This window comes from Microtus ochrogaster, unplaced genomic scaffold (genome assembly GCF_000317375.1).
Source record: "Microtus ochrogaster isolate Prairie Vole_2 unplaced genomic scaffold, MicOch1.0 UNK47, whole genome shotgun sequence".
Taxonomy (NCBI): domain Eukaryota; kingdom Metazoa; phylum Chordata; class Mammalia; order Rodentia; family Cricetidae; genus Microtus; species Microtus ochrogaster.
In genome coordinates, this window is record NW_004949145.1 from 570,475 (window position 1) to 592,662 (window position 22,188).

Sequence of the window (22,188 nt, forward strand, 5' to 3'; positions counted from 1 at the left end):
TGTGTTTTGCAGTAATAACATTCTGACTTACGTGTTTGACGTGATTAAGTGAATGAACAGAGATAGTGTTTGGAATACTGCCCAGCACACAGTAATCAGAGGAAATATTCCCTACGAGCAAGCGAGAGAGAGAGAGAGAGAGAGAGAGAGAGAGTGTGTGTGTGTGTGTGTGTGTGTGTGTTTTGCAGTAATTGTATGACAGCCAGAGGACAGAGTTCTCGCCTTCCACCATGTAGGTCTCAGGGTCTGAGTTCAGGCCATAGACTTGGTGGCATGGTGGCAAGCATCTTCTGCACTGAGCCATGTCAACAGTCTCCTGCTCCAATTTCTTGACCACACGTGAAAACTCAGACTCTAGCTCCTTGACACAGCCCCTCCCTTGCTTCCCACCCCAAGCCTCATAAGTTACTTTTGTGCTATTGATCGTATTTCTTTCTGTGTCTTCGATGTAATTTCCTCAACCACTCCCCAGCCCATCAGGTTCAGTACAATGGTTTGCCATTATAGTATCACACACCTTTACCTTATACATTCATATACCATATGTTGTTGTAGTACATTATATATTTCTTTATATTATGCTCTATGTTCTCTGCCCCCTCCCACTACCTTATATTACATCCATCATCCTTATGATATGTATTTGGCCTTTTTTGCCTATTTTCTCCCTGCTCTAGAAGCTTTGTGGAAATATGAATTATTACAATTTCTTTTGAGTCTGTGTTTGTGTTCAAGTATGTGCAGATTGGTATATGTGCACACGTGTGTATGGAGGCCAGAGGTCAACCTTGGGTACAGCTCTTCAGGAATCATCTACCTTGTTTTGTGAGCCAGGGTCTCTCACTGGCCTTACACTTGTTAATATTATAAGTTGAATGGCCAGTGAGCCCCCGAGATCTGCTGGTCTCTGTGTCCCCAGGTCTGTGACTACAAGTGCACACCACACAGAAACTTTTGTAATGTAGGTTCTGGGATCAACGTTGGGTCCTCATTCTTGCAAGGCAACCATTTTACTGTCTGCACCGTCCCCACAGCCCTTTGTAACAGTTCTCATCCTGATGCTCAGAGTGACATTGGGTAAGGAGCAACTGCCCATAAATGCTTGTTAGACAAACAAAATAAAGTAACTCAAATTCACAGTCTCTCAAAACCTATGACAATTTGTTTGTCTGTTTGTTGGTTGGTTGCTTGGTAGATTGGTTTTTATGAGACAGGGTTTCCTTGTGTAGCCCTACCTGTTCTGAAACTCAGTCTGTAGACCAGGCTGGCCTCAAACTCACAGAGATCCTCCTGCCTCTGCCTCCTGAGTACTGGGATTAAAGGCGTGCACCCAGCTAACTTATGATAGTGTTATTAATTAATTAATTAATATTATTATTATTTGTATAAATTAATAAAAATAATTTATTAAATTAAAATTTAGAAGTTTCACATTTTTATTCTTTTGAAGACTTATCTCTACCAATTGGAAAATACAAGATTTTCCTCCCCAAAATATATTCCATTAAAAAGTCCCAGCCAGGCATCAAGATACAGCAGTGAACACAAGCTGGCCCTATTGTCATCTGCTGTATAATAAGGACCTTTTCAGGTCACGCCGCTCTACCCAACTGGGACTGGGTAGAGTGCTGTCCTGGAACCTGGACAGGCAGTGAAGAATGATCGGTGGCATCCATGGAGGAGGCTGAAGGACATCTGTTTGTGGTACTGCTGAGATGTGTGGGCTGGCCAAGCCACAGGTGTCCTGATAGTGACTGGTGACAAGGCTATACCAGTCTCTGGATGGTAATGGGTACAGACCCAAAGAGAGAGTGGTCACACAAGAAAGATGAGGCACATCCTAAGGAAGCTATGACTTTGAAGGGAACTCCATCAGCATCAGAGAAAGAAGGAAAGGGGAAAGGTCACAGAGAGTACTACAGTATAGGTTTAAAGGGAAAATAATTACTGTGTGTGTGTGTGCGCGCGCGCACGCGTGTGTGATTGAACTCACATCACCAGGCCTGTGCGGCAAGCACATTTTAACCTCTTTCTGTCCCAAAATATACATTAAAAATAAATAAATAAATGTTCCAGGTCTTATTAAACAGCTCCGAAAGGCATCTCAAGACTGAGGTGGCATGCTTATTTGAACTTGTCAGCCCATGCCTTCGTTCAGCTACACACAAAGGGACCTCCTGGGCCTCCCTGTTGTCTGGAATTTCTGCTTCAAGTGTCAAGTGGCAGTGATAAGCTACAAACCCCTGGCAGCAGAGACGGAAATAAACAAGAATTTGCCCAAGGGGATTTGTTGAGGTCTCAGGAAAAAATAACTACTGACATTTGAGAAGGAGCAGATGGGCACACGTAAATGATCACTTTTATTCATTTCGTGCATGGCAATTTTCTTTGCCACGTCTATCATCTATCTACCTACTAGCTATAATCTACCTATCAGTCACCTATCTATCACCAATCTATCAATCATCTATCCACCTCCCTACAGCTAGCCATCCATCCATCCATCCATCCATCCATCTATCAGAAAAGGAGGGCTAGCAAGATGGCTCAGTGGGTAAAGACTTGCAGCACAAGCCTGCGTTTGACTCCCAGAACCCACGTAAAGGTGGAAGGAGAGACTTAAGTCCACAAATAGCCTCTGACATCCACACACTCAATATACTCCAACCCAGGCACCACATAGACACTAAAATTTTAAAACAAAGGAAAGAAAAGAAAAACCAAAAGAAGCAAAAATGTATCAGTTAAAAGACAAAACCAAAGACTATTTTGAAAGCCATTCTTTGTGACTGAACACCAGTAGGGGAGAAAAAAGTTTTTCTTTTTCTCTTTGGGGAAGGAAAGAAGGGTATATAAATTAGCTTAAAGTCATCAGGCCTTACACATGAAAAAAAAAAACCCTCAAATACTGGTTTATGTCACTTTTTTAAGTCAAGAAAAAGAAAACAAGGTTGTCAGGATTGAAAATGAGAGAGAGAAACTGAGGGAAAACAGGTCCCGGGAAATAACCACACAACAGATGGTGTGCTTAAATCTATTTACCGTCAGGAAGTGGATGCCTCCCAAATACTGACCACATGGCCCCAAGGCTCCAAGGACTCTCTCCCCTTGCCTAATTGTGCGGCAATGTATATATTTCTTGGAATCAACCTGGCTTTTCTGCCTGGTGGAAAAAAAGTCCCATGGCGGGTTGATGAGCCTGAGTGTGTCTCTGGAAACTGGGCCATGTGTTAAAAATCAAGCTATTTTGTCTTGTTTGGGGCCAACTTTCCAATCCACCCACCCTTAGCTGGAGTTCATTCCTCTCCACTTGGGAGATGTGTGATGTCCAGGACTTGCTTTTCTCAGAGTCCAGGTCTTGTGATTGATGGGGAGGGTGTTTATGATAGGTATTGGGGAGAAGGTCCAGTGTACACAGTTACCCTTTTAGTACTATTTAGGACAGATAATGAGATGTCTGGGGAAGGGACAGCAACAGAGAGAGTCTAGCTTGGGAACCCAATGTGCTTATTTTATTTCTTCATGTACATTTGCAGGCAGTTTGCATGTGTGCTCATGTAGAAAGCTGGAAGTTGACATCATCCAGAGTCTTTCTCAGTCACTCCGCACTGTATTCAATGAGCAGTCCCTCTCTCAGTTGAACTTGGGGTACTTTAAAATAGGCTAGTGTAACTAGCCAACTTGCTCTGGGGCCCCATCACTGTCTTTGGGGTGCTAGACATATATTTTCAAAACTAACATGTGTTCTGGACCCCGATCTTCACACGCATGTGGCATGTGCTTGAGTCACCAAGTCACCTCCCTGGGCCTTTTCTTATTATTATCTTAGGTATTTTCATGTTTATTAGAGAAAGGGTCACATGCAGTGCAGGCTACAAGCTCACTTGAAGACACTGTGGCTGAGATGGCCTTGAACTCCCAGTCCTCCTCAATGCACCTTCCTGTGCTGGGCTACAGGTGTGTGCCACCACTCCCGCTCTTATGCCCTTGCCCAGGATTCTCTATCCACTGCAGGTTACATGCAGAAGCATGGTGACTCCAGTGCAGCTCCCCCACCGGCATGTAGAAATCTAAGCTGAGTGGCAAGTCACCAAAGCTGTACTACTGAAGAGTCCCCACCCCCTAGTCAGCCCTTCACTTTTCTGTACTCTAGTAGCCTCCAAGACAGGGGACAGTGGCAGCTGGAGTCGCAAGAGAGAGACTTATGACTCTCTCCCGCTTCCTTGGAGAAAATGTCAGAGGCCTCACTTCCCTTATCAAAATCTAGTTGTCACGTGCATTGCTCTGGCATGACTTCGAGACAGGTCTTCTTTGGGTCCCCATTAGCCACTCTACTCTGTGATGGGATGGTCTCGCCATGTCCTAGGGAAATAGCTAAAGCCCAGTGCACCATGCTTGACAGGATGCTTGCTCATAGCCTCAAAAGACACCATGGTGTCTGGGGAGAGCCAACTCAGGTGGGATCTAAGGGTCCAATTCAGACCATCCAGCTTTGGCAACAGGCACTTTTACCAGATGAAGCATCTTGCCTGGACTCTTTTTTTTTTATTATTATTATTATTGTTTGTTTTGGTTTTGACTTGGTTTCCTAACTCCCAATTGTCTGGCCTCAGCTCTCCAATGGCTGGAATTTCAGCCGCAGGCCAACCAAGTCTGGTTCTCACAGGCAATCTCTTACGCAGCTGGTCCTATGTGACATCTGCTCTGTGAAGGACACACATAGGACAATCACCAAGATGTACTGTTAGCTTGACAAAACAACATGGGGGCTGGAGAGATGCCTCAGCTGGTAAAAGTGCTTGCTGCCCAAGCCTTGAAGACTTGAGGTGGATCCCTGTCACCCATAGCCTCAGGACTAGTGGCAAAGAACCAGCTCCCCCAAACTGCCCTCTGACCTTCACATGCATGCATGACATAACACATATACATCATAAACACACAAGCATAAGATACAATTTTTCTATGTGTATGGAAGTTTTGCCTGCACGTTATCTGTGCACCGTGTGTGCCTGCTTCCTGAGTTGAGAGGAAGGCGCTGGGTCCCCTGGAACTTGAATCAAAGGTAATTCTGAGCTACTATGTTGAGTGCTAGGGATTGAACCAGGGTCTTATGGAAAAAAGAGTAATAAGTATTCTTAACCACAGAGCCACCTCTTCAGCACCAGATAGACTTTCTAAAAATTAAACCACCTTTATTGTTAAAAACTGGGAAATGAAAAAAACCTTACACACAGAAATCAACCAGACCCTAAGTCTGTACATCTCAGTGAACAGTTTGAACAGCCATTCTGAAGCTTTGCAATCTCACACTGGATTTTATACTTTCACTATTCAATATAATTTTACGCACTTATCCGCCCCCAGAAATGAAAAGCCCATGACAGAGTTACAACTAGAAAGACAACCACCTCTGCATCTTCTTTCATAACTCATGTCTGCCACCCTCACCCAGTTCTTCCTCATCCCCTGCTAGTCAACCTTTCTTGTTCTTTTTCTCTGCATGCTACTCTGAACTCAAAGTTTTCGCTTGGTCCTTCACTGCGTCACTTTGGATTCCTATCGGATATTTATTCTCCTCTCTTAAAAACTCTGACAAGTTCTGATTTTGTTCAGAACAGCCAGTCACATGTGCAGCTGCAGCTACCTGAGTAGGGTAGGGGAGTCATTGGAGCCAATGACACAAGGGGGTAGGGGTCTTGCCTTCTATTATTGAGAACAAAGCAGGCAACCGTCTCCCTCTTCTTTCCACCTGGACTGTGGATGTGATGGTTGGAAGGGCAGCATTCACACTGTGGCCACCAGGAAGGCAACCTCACTTTAAATGAGATCATCAAGGTAAGAGAGAAGAAAATGAAGTCTTTGGTGAAGTGCACCATGCCCCACAGCCCATCCTCAGTTCTGGAAGAGCAAGAAAGCCCTTATTGATTTACATCATTGTGGTAGGGATTTCTCGTGAACACGTTGAGATAAATCTAAATTCATATCACTTAAACAAGAATGTAAGCATTGTGGGGCCAGAGAGACAACTCGGGGGTGAACAGTGTGTGCTGCTCTTGCAGAAGACAGCTCCTAGCACCTGTCTGGGGTGGCTCACCACAGTCTAAACTCCAGCTCTAGGGCATCCGATGCTCCCAGCTTCCATGGGTACTTGTACGGACCTCTACACAAACATATGCATGCTCACAATTTGAAAGTTAAAATAAATTTTTTTTTCAAAGGTACTTGGTCATTCTCTAAATCGTCTGCAGGGACATGGCATCCCTTTTCTCACGAGGGCTGTCTCAGCAGTTAACTCAGCGAGGATCACAGCCCATTGACCACCATTGTGCACCAACTTTAGACCACGTCATTCCCCACACAGATGCCTCAAAGAGTTGGCCAATGAAGAGCCTTGGGGAAGATGAGCACTTACGCTGCCTCCATCTCCCTTCCCCAGCACAGACTTCTGACTTGATTGCTAATTCCAGTCCTGGTTACCATCTATTCCCCAGCACAAAGCAAACCCCTTGTCTAATGTTGATTTGTTCCCTAACAGCCCGGGGTTTCAAATCTTTCCTCTGTAAACTGCAGTGATCAGAGGATCGGTCTCCCTCGGGGTGTGGTGGGAATTACACAACACCGTTGGGCCTCCAGCCTCTTTGCTGGGAAGAGAATGTGCTGAACAAGGGATGCTTCAATCCAGAGGGGGCTTAGCAGCTAATCATGTCCTTGGATGCAGCTGCCTGGATACACGTGCACACGTAGGCTCTTGGTCTTGGCTGGGCTGTTTGTCCTTGGTTTAAAAGTCTCAGCAAAAGCCATGGGATTCAGTGTAGCCAGAGGAAGTGGGGGGTTTAATTTTTTTCTTTTAGAATAGCATGTGAGGGTCTACAAACGCAACCAGGGGTGATCTAAATCTTGGGGGTAAACACTGAGCAAGCTATCAAAATTCCTGACATTTACTGAGGAGCAGAGGGAAGAGGGGCAGGAAATGAGGAAAGGAGTTGGAAAATTATACAAGGTTCTAAGAAGCAACCTTGTCTCAAAGACACTAGGTAAAGTGTTAGAGCCCGGGGTAAGGCCTGAAGCTCAAATGTGGGTGTACCTGGGGAGATGGCTCAGCAACTAAATGCTGGCCACCAACTCTGGTGACCCGAGTTGGATATCTGGGACCTACATGGTGGGAAGGAGAGACGTGATTCATCCTCTGACCTCCACACATACACCGTGGCATGTGTCCACCCCCATAGATAAATTGATATAAAAAATAAGGAAGTGTAAGATGGGCGGTAGGGTTCATAAAGAACCCACATAGTTGTTATTGGAGCACACACCTCAGACAGGCAAGCAGGGATCAATTCGCCAGACTTAGCAAACAAAAATACAGAACACCCAGTTCAATTTGAATTTCAGGTAAACAACAAATGAATGTACGATTGATACTATGCTTATGTTAAAATATTATTCAGAGCACTGCCTTCCAAAGCAAACCCCTGTTCCCGAACCATGAAAGAGGATGTCGGCACACACCCCACATCTTCCAGACACTTTACAGCCAGATATTTACCTAAGATGGAAACATGTCTACACACACACACACACACACACACACACACACACACACGAATATTCATATCAGCTTTGTACATAATAGCAAAACCTAGAATCAATCCAGAAGTCCACATGTAGGGGAGAAACCCACTGTGGTGCAGCTACATAAAGGAGCCCCAGGGAGTCACAAAGATGAAGGGGCGACTGGATTTGAAACAAAATAAACAGAATGGAGGAAACTGGAGGAAGGAGAAAGAGATCATGCTAAACACTTTCAAGTATGTAAAATTCTGGATATTAAAATTAAATGTAGCCAGGTGTGGTACACACACCTTTAATCCCAGCACTGGGGAGGCAGAGGCAGAAGATCTCTATGAGTTTGAGGCCAGCCTGGCCTACAGAGTGAGTTCCAGGACAAACAGTCAGCACTGTTACACAGAGAAACCAAGCCTCAAAAAAACAAACAAACAAACAAATAAATAAAGTTTAAAGAACCATCACCACCAATAACAAGCCCAAATGTAACGTCAGAGCAGATGTGCGAAGTGTGGGGTGGTGCAAGAGGAAAGGCAAGAAGCACAAAGATGGAGGTGTCTGAGACTGGAGGCCATGCTCATCGCCTTGACGGACTGCGGTGAAGGGGCCTGGGTGTTTGTCAACCTCACCACCCTGAACTGGCTAAGAGCACATTTGTTCTCCTCCCACCATTTAGTCCCAAGGATGGAACACAGGTCATCACTGTCATTGGCTGGGCCATCTCATCAGCAAGAACTCCCCCATTTTCATCATCTTTCTGTGTATAGTTCAGTGGCATCGTGCACATACACATAAGTGTACAGACATCACCAACATCCATCTCTGGGACCCTTTTCATTTTACAAAACTGAAACTCTTGCAGCACACACAGGCAACCCTGCGGTCCATACACAGTATCACATAAGTCAGGCGAGGTGGCACATGCCTGTTGTCTCGACACTGGGGAGCTAGAGGCAGGAGGATGAGATCCCCCTGGGCCACATGAGACTCAGTATAAAACAACAAAACTATGACTTGACTGAACAGCAGCCCTCCATCAGCCGCCTGGCAAGCCACCATGTCACTTTCTATCCTTGGGCAGCTGAATCTTTGGGAACCTTCTGAAAATGGAATCATACAATGGGTGTCTTTTTGTGTCTGGCTCATTTCATGGCGCAAAATGTCTTCAAGTTCCATCCATATTGTAGCATGTGTCAGAATTGCCCTTCTTTGTAAGACTGAGTGATAATCCTGTTTACATGCAAATGACATCTTATCTATCTAACCCTTTGTTGATGGATACCTTGTTTGTGTGTGAGGTGCCGCCCTTAGTGTCCCTTCTCTCTGTCTACGAGGTGGACTCATATGCCACTCTCACACTCCCAGCCTTTGCTGCCATCTTAATTTGGGGGATCATGAAATGTTAAGCTGTATTGTATTACTTATACATTGTTTAAATGTGTGTGTGTGTGTGGTGCATGTTGGCATATGTGTAGGCACACATGTGAGGGTGCATATATGTGGCTGTGCATGCATGTGGAGGCCTCTGCTGATGTTAGGAGTCATCATTCATTCATATTTCACCTTAATCATTGAATCAGGGGCTCTCAGCCAAACCCAGAGCTCATCTTCCACCTTAGTCATTGAGTCAGGGGCTCTCAGTCAAACCCAGAGCTCACCAACATTGCTAGAGTTACTAGCCAGCTTGCTCCACCTTCTGAGTCTGGATTTACAGGCCAGCTGTCACACCCACCCCGCATGGGGATCCAAGTTCTGGTCTTTGATCTCACATAGCAAGCTCTCAGGCACCTCCCTAGCCCTGCCATGTCTTTTCACAGTAAGGTAGGGCACTGTCCTATTTCATTCCCAGCTTCTGCCTCTTGTGTCACTGAAACCAGCTTGTAAGGATCAAGCGTGTGTGCCTGTGGAGGTCGGAAGTCGCTATCAGTTATCTCCCTCTCCATCTTATTTTTTGAAACAGGGTCCCTCGCTGAATGGGGAGCTCATCTTTTATGCTCTCTGCCTCACGATGCTGGGGCTACAGACCTAAACTGCAGTGCAGTCCGGTCTCCATGTCCGGTCTCCATGTAAAGTGTAGGTCTTTACATGGAGACCGGAGATCCGAACTCAAGTGCTCATGTTGTACCCCAAGTGTTTCCCTGACAGAGCTCCCTCCCTGGATCTCAAGGATCGAATTTTCAAACACCAGAAACAGCATGTCACAAAATGGCAGCACAGAAGGGTCACAGCAAACAAACACCAGCCCAGGCAGGGGCTTCAGAGTGAGTTTTGCCAAACAGCCTTGAAGCTGGGGATTAAAGTCTTTCTCCCATCTGGAACCTGGCGACTGCAGAAACAGTGACCACATTGTGTTCCTTCCCAGAAAAAGCACGGAGTTGCCTGGCTACCCTGCAATGTATATATGACTTGGCAGCTCGCCTGGCCTCGTAGCTCAGAGGAAAATTCCAGGGTGGGATTCAAACTGAGTTTCCAGCGACGAATGGGCTGGAAGGCTTAACCCCTTCATCTTGGGGATTTCGGGCTCAGGTAATACATAAGCCAGGTGATCTGATCTGCAAGGGGCCTCAGATTCGTTCTCTGCAGAATGGGCTGACCGGGACGTGACCTGGTTACAGAGCCTATAGACTCCACGAGATGCAGAACTAAAGTTAGCATCTCTGAGACTTGGCCTTCATAGCCAGACCTATCCTATCTCAGACTCTCTATAGTTTTGCAGCCTTGGAGTTCTTTTTGGTTTTTAATGCATTATTATTACTGTGTGTATGAATGCCGCAGCCCGCACATGGTGGCATGAGACAACATTGGGCAGTCTGTCCTCTCCTTTCACCTTTGCTTTGGATCCAGGGATAGACCTCAAGTCATCAAGTGTGCACAGCAAAGGCTTTATTCCCTGAGCCATCTCACCATCCCATAAACTAAGGGTGATCAGGGCTGGAAAGATGGCTTAGAGATTAAGAGCACTGACTGCTCTTCCAGAGGACCCAGGTTCAATTCCCAGCACCCACATGGCAGCTCACAACCGTCTGTTACTCCAAGATCTGACACTCCTAAGCAAACTACATGCGGGCTAAACACCAATGCACATAAACATAAATTATTAAAAAAAAAAAGCCGTGTGGTAGTGGCACATGCCTTTAATCCCAGCACTCAGGAGGCAGAGGCAAGCGGATCTCTGTGAGTTAGAGGCCAGCCTGGTCTACAAGAGCTAGTTCCAGGACAGCTAAGGTTGTTACACAGTGAAACCCTTTCTCAAAAATAAACAAAACAAGTGTGATCAGATCTATCTTGTTGGGTTCTACCAAGTACTCTGCCTCAGAACAGAGGTAAGAGCTAGATCTTCTCTTCAGCACGCCTCAGTGACACTCGCAATTCCAAGTAAGGCATTGCCCTGGATTCCTATGCTAATCCCCAGCAAGCAGTTCACCAATCCTCCATGGCCCTACTTCCTGTCTGCCCAGTATCCTTCATCACGCTCTGTCTTTTGCTCATCACAAGAAAATAATTTCTTCCTCCAAAGCATCCTAGCCTCAGAGGAAGGCTTCCTCCTGCTCATCCAGCATGGGTGGAACTCAGTGTCATCTACTTGAAGAGGTATTTCCCAACTATGCTACCTGACAAGTGGCCAAATCCAAGCCTCCGAGCCCTGCTTACCAGCTCAGACAGGGTGTTCCTGGGCTCTCTGAAGTCATTTCTAGCCTCCCCTCACACATTCTGTAGGTTCCCTATAAAATACGCTCTTCAGGTTACACATGGTGGGACATACCCATCCTTCAGTAGGGTCATCTAGGAGGGTCATCACAGTGGGTTTGAGGCCACTGTGGGTTATAAAGTGAGAGACCCTGCCGAACACAACCTCTAAAACACTCCCTAGTCCAGCAAGACGGGGACCAGCAAACAAAGACATTTAGGAGGACTTGAGTTTGAGCTCCAGGATACACATGGTAGCAGGGAAGGATCAACTGTAAGTTGTCCTCTGGTTTCCACTGTCCTGGGCACAGCACCCGTGTGCATATGCATACACACACACATGACAGAGAGGGGATAATAAATATGGACCAGTAAGATGGCTCAGCGGGTAAGGGCACCTGTTGCCTGACAGGCCTAACAACCTGAGTTTGATCCCAAGGCCCCACACGGTAGAAGAGAACAGACTCCAACTGAGTTGTCCTCTGACCTCCTCATGCCTGCCATGTGAATGGGTACCCAGACATATACAATGAATGATAAACTACAGTAAATGAATGTAAATAAGTAACTAACTCCACAGATGAACTTGTATGTGCTGAGGGAGGCCATTGGTGACTCACCCTTTCTAACATCTTCTCTCCCCTTATTCGGACATTTTCTGTTTTACACAGGGAAGCAGGTCAACTCTACTCTTGAGTCCTACAGTTAAGGTAGAGATGACAATCTAGGAATTCCAGACAGGAATGAAGTCTGTTCCAGGGCTGGCCAATAAGTATCTCAGGAACTGACTCATCAAAGGGCTTGGGGCATTTGTGGAATTACTTTGTAATAGAGTCACCGCTTCCCCTGGGACAATTTAGCTGGCGGCACCCATTCCCAATGACGCCAGTAGCCATCTTTGCTTCTTAGAGATGAGACCTCTTGGACAGAATTGGGCTGGACTAGAAGTTAACAGCTCCCAGGGACTGAAAAATAAGATCACATCGTGATGGTATCATTTGCGACTCTGATATTGAACAGCTACAATCTCCCTTGTTTTGTTTAATTCAAGTTTTCTTTCACTGATACATAAAATAGACATTACAAATAAAATTCCTTGGACTCCTCAGACATGAAATATCCAAGCCACTTCCCTCTTCTCCCTTTCTCATATCCAGAGACAATGTATGTCCTATGGAGATAGATGTTTACTCATAAATGTGTCTCTTTCTTTCCTGTTTTCTGCTCTTTCATTTTTACATTTGTTTGTTTATTTATTTGTACACAAAAGAGTATGTGTACCACAGGGTGGTTGTGGATGTCAGAGGAAAACTTGCAGGAATCGGTTCTCGCCTTCCACCGCATGGGTCCTGGGGATTGAACTCAGGTTGTCCTTCTCGGCAGCAAGCACCTTTACCCACTGAGACATCTCACCAGCCCCCATGTCTTCTAATTCTACAGATCTATTCAATACCATTTTACAATGACACATCTTCCCCATGACACAGCTAGTCCGCTCCGTTGTGAACTCTTCATTGCACTGCTAGTTTTCTTAATCTTCCCCTCATATTCTTCAAGCTCAGAAAAGACACACTGCCAAAACACAAACCTAACTGTCCATCTTCAGGAGACACACGCACATGCCGTGCACACAAACATACACACAGATGAGGGAGAGATAGAGATGGAGAGAGAGACAGAGACACCCAGAGAGAGACTACTGAACCACACAATGGAGAAGCCCAAAGGCGGTTGGCATCAGATACAGCTGCTTGTGGACTCTTCAAAAACTTCCACAGAGACCTCTAGTTGGCCATCTCTAGACTCTGATTCTCTGGCAGGAACTCTGCCCAGCACATCCAACAGAATTCTCCTAGGGATATTTTTTATTGGCTCAAATTAGGTCACGTGTGCCACCCCCAAACCAGTTATGGTGACTTCTGATGGTCAAATAGAAGTCACAGGAGCTGAGAAGAGAAACTACATATATCCTAGAGAGAGGGTTGGGGAAAATCAGGGGTGTCTTCAAAAGCACAAGGTGATTTTGTGGGTCTTTGAAAGAATAGACACTGGCAGCTGATGAGACAGCTTGGTAGGTAGACTTTTGCTGCCAAGCCTGATGACCTGAGTTCGGATCCCAGTAAAACATGGTGAAAAAAGAACTGACTCCCATAAGTCTTCCTCTGACTTTCACAGGTGTCCAGTAGTGTGTGTGGATCGAGATACATAAACACAAAATAAATAAATGTGGTATCTTTTTTTAAAGAGTAAATACTGGTTAAGCAAAAGCTCATATCACTACACCCATGTAAAATGTACCAGGACCACCATGGTCAAGTTTAGTGTGCATGTATAGCTTTTCGTGGCTTCCTCTGTGGTCATGGCTCACAACCATCACTGTAGCTTACACACATTAGGTAGAATAAATTTTGATGTCTTTGCCTCTGATCCTCCAGGAGGTTTCTAAACCCCCCTCAAGGATAAGATTTTGGCCAGGTAGTGGTGGCACACGCCTTTAATTCCAGCACTTGGGAGGCAGAGGCAGGCGGATTCCTGTGAGTCAGAGGCTAGCCTGGTCTACAGAGCTAGTTCCAGGACAGGCTCCAAAGCTACACAGAGAAACCCTATCTTGGGAAAAAAAGAGAGAGAGAGAGTTTGTGACTAAGGTTGATTTTACTGTTTAAAAAAATAAAACAAACAAACAAAAATTTTGAACATGTATGTAGAGCATGCTAACCACCCTTGACTCCAACCTTTCTACCAAGCCCATCCACCCTGCTCCATCCCCACAAATCTCTCATGTTCACATCTATTTATGCTGTTTAGTGACCCATCAAGATTAAATAGGGCTATCTGTAAGAATATGGTTTTCAAGCTATGTAGTCGAGCCTGATTGGCTCAGCAGAGGAAAAACCACTAGAGACAGCTCTCCCGGTCTCCCCCAGTAAATAGTTCAGACATAAAGGGGAGGAGCTCCCTGTTTCATGACTGATGGTTGACAGAGCTGGTCTTTGGGGGTCCAGCCCAGGTAACCACAGGCGCTGTGAGTTAATGCTCACAGTGGCTGTGGGGAGTCTAGAGGATGCCATTCCACAGCCTTTTATGCTTATCTTTCAGCTCAGATGCTCACTGAGCCTTAGAGAGTGTGGTGGAAGTCACCTGTCTAGGGCTAGGTTCACATTCCTCTCTTAGTTTTTGCCTCTCAGGCAGTTAGGAGTCTCTGCATTTGCTACTGTTCAGGGAAGGAATGGCTGCTCTGATTCTGAGAAACTGGGGGCCGTTCTTGAATATGGGCATAAGCAATGAATGGTATGTTGATTTTAGTGCTCCATCTATGTTGTTGAATCTCTGGAGAAACTAGCCGTCATCCTGAGTTGCGGGGACCACTTCTCTCCCACCCGTATCCCCATCACAGATGACCAGCCATGGCTTGGGAATGCATGACCCACAGCAGGCCAGCTAAGGGTATTCTAGGCGAAAGGGAAGCCAGCCCTTCCCACACAGATAAATGACCTGAGAATAGTACCACTCTGATGTCATGGGGAAGCTCTGCGTGACAGTACCCTGCCAGTGTACAGGCTCAAATGGAAGAGAGACAGCTGCTGGCTGCATTCCATCACTCCAGGACAGCTACACCCCTCTCCTCCCTGACAGCCAGTTCCTGGAGCCAAGAAATTCTCCCCACGACCAACCCCTTGCTGAAACTGGTTTGAGAACTCTGTCATCCTGAGGTCTCCCAGCCAAGCCGGGGGCCTCTGGGTTTCCATGCAGTGGCCATGTGTGTTAACTGAAAACCTTCCACTGCGGGGTGAGGCTTGCAGGGAAATCAACTGGGGCCATTCATTTTACAATGGGGAGCCCTTCGTGACCACCTGCCATGAGGGACATACATTCCTGCGCAGCGTTTCCTATGTACTGAACAAATTGATTTTAATGCACCAGTGGCTGCCATTTGAGACGCCATTCACTCATAAGGGGACATGGCTGCCTAGTGACGTCAGACTGCATGGGAAAGCTGCTGAAACAAATCGGGTTTCAGAGACATAACCCAACAGGTGTCAGCTAAGGATGGCAACTCTGCAGCTTCCAGGCCTCCGCTCGAATTCCAGGCCTGCAGGCGACTAGCGGTGTGCCTGGGCATGTTATGTACCTTCTGTTCCTCGGCGTCGACGTGGGTGAAATGAGGATACTACTAAACATGGAAAGGATGTTCCGGGATGGGTGACGAGGACCGAGTAGGAGAGTTGATGCGGAGTACACAAGACCGCGCCACGCGTTTGGAAAGCCAAAATAAGTACAAGCTGTGACTCGCCTCCCACTTTCACTGAGGCTTTCATAGAAAGAGGCAGGCAGAAAATATTTGCCGTGCCACCAAAAATATCAGAGCGGAGAGGGAAAACACGGTGACGGGTCTGAATTGAGCCGATGGGAGTAGCTCACCATCTGAATATCCCAGCAGGCCTTCCTTACAACAGCTACGACGTAGCCCACACCATATGGCCTCTCCTCCTGCCAAACACTTAGTGGCTTTCCTCTGAGGTAGTTTCTTCCCCGGCTCTCGTTTTCTAAGGCTCAGTGGAGCTGAGCTGAGCCCTTAGCTGAATCTAGGAATGGGATGGTCATAGAACACATGATTCAGCTAAGGTCACCAGGGCCCTACTTGGGCCGAAACCTCTGACTTAAAGCTACTTTGCTTACTGGGGTTTGCAAGGTCTTAAGGGGACACTGACAATAATTGTGGGGGGCTCCAAAGTTTATTGGAAGAAGGCAGTAGCAACACAGCAAACAGGCAGATAGACAACAGCATGGTGGGGGCACTGAGGAGATTCGGGGCCCAGTGTCCTTGAGGGACAACACAGTGGCAACTCTGAAGAAGAAACCAGCTCCATGTGCAGAGTTGAGGAGGGTCCCTTCTGAGGAATATGTTGGGGGTCTAAAGCCAGCCTTCCTGAATCCCCCCAGTGTGAGGTAAAAGAGCAGTGGGGAGCAGGACTTGTGGCCAGAGATACCCCTATACCCTCTTTCATGTAAACTTCCTTCCCCCGGTGAAAGATGGAAATCGGTTAGCTTCTTCTCAGGGATGGGTACCACAAGGCGCTTGGTGCAGGGCTTGTGGTGGAAGCAGCATTAGGCTCCGGATTCTACCAGGGCCATGTTTTTACTTTAGTTTCTGTGGCTGTGATTAAAAAAATAAAATAAAATACCCTGACAAGACAGATGGGTCTCTGACTGAGGGAGTAAACTGCAGGCTGTCGCTAGGAGATATATGGGCCGTCAGGCCGAGGGGAGATAAGGGCCACTTCAGAGTGTTTACACAGGTTCAGGCAGCCCCAGTCACTGGCCTGTGGTGATCAAGGCTCCCTCTCAGACTTGGTGTGTGAAAGGATCTTTATGGCCTGTGCTCCTGGGAGAGGCCGGCTGAACGGCCCTTCCTGTGGCTACAGTTCCTTAGGCGGTTTCAGCCTGAAACAGAGGACAGACCAACGTGGTATATTTGAGATGGGACTGTCTTTAAGTCTTTCGCTCTCCCATGTATTATCTCTGTCTTTCCTGGACACTTTGCATGAAATTTCACAAACTGACACTTTCAGTATTATAGAGAAACTTATATGAATCAATACATCAAAAGGGGGGAAAGGCATCAAAAATATGGACTATGGAAACCAGGAAGAGGGAGCCGGTAAGAGAGTCAAGGTGCTTTACTCTCGCCAAGCCTAAGGCCCGGAGTTTGGTCCCTGAGATCTACATGGTGGAAGGAGAGAACGGACTCCTAAAAGTGCATGAGTGCTGTGGCACAGGCATACATACACCCCTGTATGCATGCACAAATACACAGCACACGGATATGTAAACAAATAATTGCACCTTTAAAAATCCCAATTGAAATAGATTTGTGGTGGCAATAGCTCCCAGGCAGGACAGGCCTAGGAGAGAAAGCCTTTTCAGCAAACACTAAGGGAATGTATGTTGGCATGGCCCCTGCTCAAGAGTTCAGTGAGTATTCTGTTTTTAAATTTTCTTTATTTTAATGTTTTTCATGCAAGTATAAAACGTATGTTGAACACATTCTCCTACATCCGCCCCTTTTCTCACCCCTCTAGATTAGTCCTTTTTGTCCCCATAACCTCGCTTCATGTTACATGTATACACACACAATTATTAGGAATCTTTGTAAAACCCAGGCACCGTATGTGACATACCAGTCTTTCTGAGCCTGGCTTAACTTGTTTAATATAACTATCTCCCATTCATCCCGTATGAGGATGCTGGCTTGAGAGGGTTATCTGTGTACATAGGGTGTGAATGTGGCTATAGGCTACAGGATTAGAACAGAGACCAGGAGGGAGGAAAAAGAGGAGTTGAGGATTTGGGGGTGGAAGAATACAAAAGAAGATGGGGGATGGGCAGGAAAGTTGGGGAGGAGGCTAACAGAAACAAATTGTGTTTGAAAAATCCATAATGAAACCTAATGTTTTGTATACTAACTAAAAACTAAGTTAAAAAAAAATACTGTTTCGAAAGTATACTACTTTCCTACAATTAACATAACTATTTTCTATATGGAAAATAATTCACATGTATATATATATATGCATAGATTATAGATAAGATAGATGGATGCACAGAGGGATGGATAGCTAGCTTAACCCACATATTCATTTTCTATATCCATTCCTCTGTTGATGTACTCATAGGCTGGTTCCACATCTTAACTATTGTGAAAAGTCTTGATGTGCAAGAATCTATGTGATATATGGGTCTGAAATCCTTTGGGTAAGTATCTGCACAGAGTGGTATAGCTGAGTCATACAGAAGGCCTACAGCTTGAATCCTAAGAGAGCAAGCCAGTAACGAAGCATGGAGAGACCAGGCCTGGCAACCAGCTCCCAAGTTCCCCAGACTGGCAATGTCACTCGACTGAAACTTGCCAATACAGCATTGAAATGTTCATTTGTGCATTTGAAAGCAAGTCAAAGCTTGCTGTGACACAGACACTCATCTCAGCATTTGGGAAGGAGTAACAGGAAGATTGAGAGTTCAGGATACCAGCCTAGGTTACCTTGTGAGTTCCAGGCTAGCTGGAACTACATAACAAGGCACTGCCTCAAAAAACAAAAACTAAAACACCCCCCCACACACACACACACAAATCACCACTACCACAACAACAAAGCTAAAGGAAAGAGAGGGGGAAGATGGCTCAGTGGGTAAAGGGGCTTGCCGCCACTACTGACAGATGAATGGGCTGTTCATCTGGTGAAGAGGGAGAACCAGCTCCAGCAAGCCGTCTGCTGTCTTCTGACTTCCACCCGAGCACATGTGCACACACAAACTTAATAAGTAAAGGGATGTACTACAGTGTGTAGCACAACAAAGGGAAAGAATCAGTCTATAACATGAAAATTAGAATGTTGACCCAACACTCCTTGAGTGTGTGAACATCACCTGTGCATTTAAATGATCAACTAACCATTCTTGGAACCAGCCTCCAATATCATTATCACTGAGCAACCCTGGGTATCATATCCCTTCTCACATACATCAAAACTCACACTGAACAGTGAGTTCTGGGTTGCAAATGAGGGTTTACTTCTGCCCCTGTTTTCTTGTGTCTGCTGCATCAGCCAAGTCAACAAAAGCACACACGGGTGCAACAGAACAATACTCTTGTGCACAGAATGGGTCTTGGACCTCAGAGGAGCCAAGCAGCTCTTGCCTAGTAAGGTGCTGTTAGAAGGTCCCGGATGTAGATAAAAAGGCTTGGCTTGGAAGAGCCAGGGGGCTGTCTATCGACTCAGACAGTACATGAGCAGTTTCCGGCGTGGTGAGCACTTTTCCTAAGTGACCATCTTGCCAGCCCAGCAACAACATCTTAAAATGTACAGCATAATGATCTTATTGTAGATTGCCCATCACTTATGACATCACCTCCATTTCACCTGGGGCGGTGTACTAAAGTTAGTGGGGCTAAATTAGCAGAGAAGCAACTGATTGGCAGCACACTGAACACTCTATTGAGTACTGGCTGGATAAACAGGCGCCTTTCAGTCAAAACTGGAAACAGCTGGTTCTCCTCATAAACGCTCAGGACAATAGAAGCCATTATTTCCAATGTGCTCCTTGACATTTTTTTTAAAAATTGCATTTATATATTATGTGTGTGTGTGTGTGTGTGTGTGCGTGCACAGGCCAGAGCGCTTTTGTGACAGTCGAAGGACAGCTTTTGGGAGTTTGTTCTCTTCTCTAGATGCTATTTCAAAAAACAAGCAAACAAACTAAAGCAGCACAGTAAAGATAAAGGGATGAGAGAGAGCCTGCGAATGAAGGCACTCGGCGCCCTGTCTGAGACCCCAAGAGTCCCCAGGACGCTCATGGCAGAGGACCACTAACATCTGGACCCTGTCCTCTAACCTCCATACGCAGGTCCTGGGGCTTGAATTCAGGCAATCAGGCTTGAGGGCAAACACCTTTCCTGTTACACTGGACTGCTGGCCCTGCCATATGTCCCTTGTTATCTGATGTATTAAAGTAGCTGAGCCTCCAAAGCAACTGAGAGCAGTTTTCACTTCTTGATACTTTCTACCTTGCAATATCTGTACCCGAGGCTGCTAGATGCTTCCATAAAAGAGGCTATCTGAGGGATGCCAGAAGCTTCTCTGAGGCCCCCAGACTACAGTGCTGATGAGACGGGGCAGCTCTTTTTGTAAGGTGTTGAGAAGGACTGTGTACACAGGGTACCTCTCTGGGAAAAGCACTGGGTTCAAACATCTGCCTTTTCCCTTCACCCCTTCTGAGGCTGTGCAAGCCTCAGGGCTACCAGGCTCCTGAATCAAAGGTCGCCATTCAGTGACCTTCAGACCTCTGATTGATTTGGGAGCCTCCAGACCTCTGGCCCACTCTACTCTCCTGGGACATCCCGGGCAGCCACTCCAGACTCAGGGACGCCAGGAGCCTCTTTTCCTTAATCCCTCCAGCTGCCGGCTGGAGGCCCCTAGCAAGGGCCAGGAAGAAGGCTCATTTCCCTGACCCCAGCAGAAGAGGAGGGGGAGTTAAGTCCCGTGCCTGCCACCCAAGAACCATATTTCTACATCCAGACAGTCTAGCAAATGCTGCTGTCTGGCTAGGGAAGAGAAGAAAAAAAAACCTAAATTTCAATACTGTTAAAGAAACAAAACCAACATTAAATTGTTAGGGACGCTGTAAGAAAAATTTTATTGAGAACTGTCCCAGTAGATATAAGGATGTTGATAATGGATTTTATAAAAATTGACATCAGTTATTTATTTTGTGTGAAGGGGTATGGGCTCTTGTGGAGGTCAAAGGACAACTTGCAGGAGTCAGTTCTCTCCTTTCATGATAGAAGGAATGATCAGGCCAGAGGACCAAACCAAAGTCTTCATGCTTGGCCGCAAACACCTTTACCCAGGTGAACCACCTCACTGACCCTGTTTGCTGTTTTGTTTTTTGTTTGTTTGTTTTTAAATGGGGGTTCAGGGCAAGACTTGGGATGCAAGTCCATGGATAGCAAATGGTCCCATGGAAACAACAGGAAGGAGCTGGACTGTCTCTACTCTGACCCAGCTATCTTGCTGGACACAGGGCAGGGTGTTGAGACATCACCAGGTGAGACAAGGAAGGCAATCGGTTATGACAGGTGTGGGCTGTAGGTTCTTGCTAATGCAAGATTTTACACAAAAGTACATGGACCAGCCCAGAGGTTTCTGGAACTCCATGGAAGTCTAACAAAGCCAAAAACATTTGACAGTATCCTGCAGTGGACCCTAATTATACGTCCATATTCATGTAGATATTGATAGCTGAGGGTGAGGGTTCCACTCCCATCCTCTTCTTAGGAACTGACCCTCAAAACATGCCCCTGCTGCAGCAGAGGGAGTGGAAAGGGAACCAAGAACTCCTTCACCTCGCTCCGGCTGTGCTTGGCATCCTTCAAAAACCTCCATCCTATGAAGAGCACAAAGATTCCCTAGTCCCTACTCCAGTGAAAAGCCCTCTGGGGACATCAACAACTTCAACTCATCCCTTCCGCCATATTATGGGATGGCAAGTGGCTGCTCTCCTGAAGCCCTCATCTCTCCCTTCGTAGAGTTCACTAGAAGAACCTGAGGCACTGCCCAGGGACCGCCAGTTGTAAACTCTAAGTCAAACCTTGTCCCATGGCAGCAATAGAGCACTTGGTCACTGAACAAGAATTCTGCAGGCCTGTGGCCAGGCACAGCTTATAGCCAGGGTCCAGAGAATACACGGAGTCATGGCTCTGCCACCTGGGTGTGGTCATGCAGGCCTGTAACCCCAGCACTCTGAGGGCTGGGTAGGAGGACTGTGAGATACAGGGCAGCCGGGGCTACATAGTGAGTTCCAAGCCTGCCTGGGTGACTTGGTGAGACCCCATCTCAATGACCTCAAATCACCATAGACTGATCAGGCTTTTCTTTACCTGGGGAGGATAGAGTTGGGAACCAGATACTCTGGTGACAGAAGCAAGAACATTTTAAAAGTAAACAGGGATCTGAGCCTGTAGCTTGATTGATAGAGCACTCACCTAGTGTACACAAGGTCCTGGGTTCAATTCCCCAGTACTACATAAAGCAGAAAATTTTAAAAATGAATGGGGTTAGTCAAAGCCATGCTCAGACATGTCATCAAAAATACAGGGAAGAAATGTGAAAATAGACCAAGAGAATCATACCCAACTTAAAAGTTCCATGTCCAGAAGATGCAATGATTGACAAACCACAAAAGCAGTCTAGTGGGTGGGCAGGAGAGATGGCTCAGATGGGTTCTTTGCTCTGAGCCTGACAACCTGAGCTCTGCCCACGTGGTGGAAGGAAAGAAAGAAATCCCAAAGGCAGTCCTCTGACCTCCACACATGTGCAATGGCCAAGCTCCAGTATGTCTCTCTCTCTCTCTCTCTCTCTCTCTCTCTCTCTCTCTCTC

General features: G+C 46.3%; 1 protein-coding gene and 1 non-coding gene across 7 annotated transcripts in view; both read right to left on the reverse strand.

Moving 5' to 3' along the window:
• Window positions 1-22,188, reverse strand: part of LOC101988510 (ubiquitin carboxyl-terminal hydrolase 29-like) — a 215,761-nt gene that overhangs the window by 159,573 nt on the left and 34,000 nt on the right. The gene's annotated exons all lie outside the window — the stretch shown is intronic.
• LOC113455473 lies at window positions 18,755-18,886 on the reverse strand. Its single transcript, XR_003376578.1, has one exon. It is a non-coding gene; the product is annotated as a small nucleolar RNA SNORA40 (small nucleolar RNA).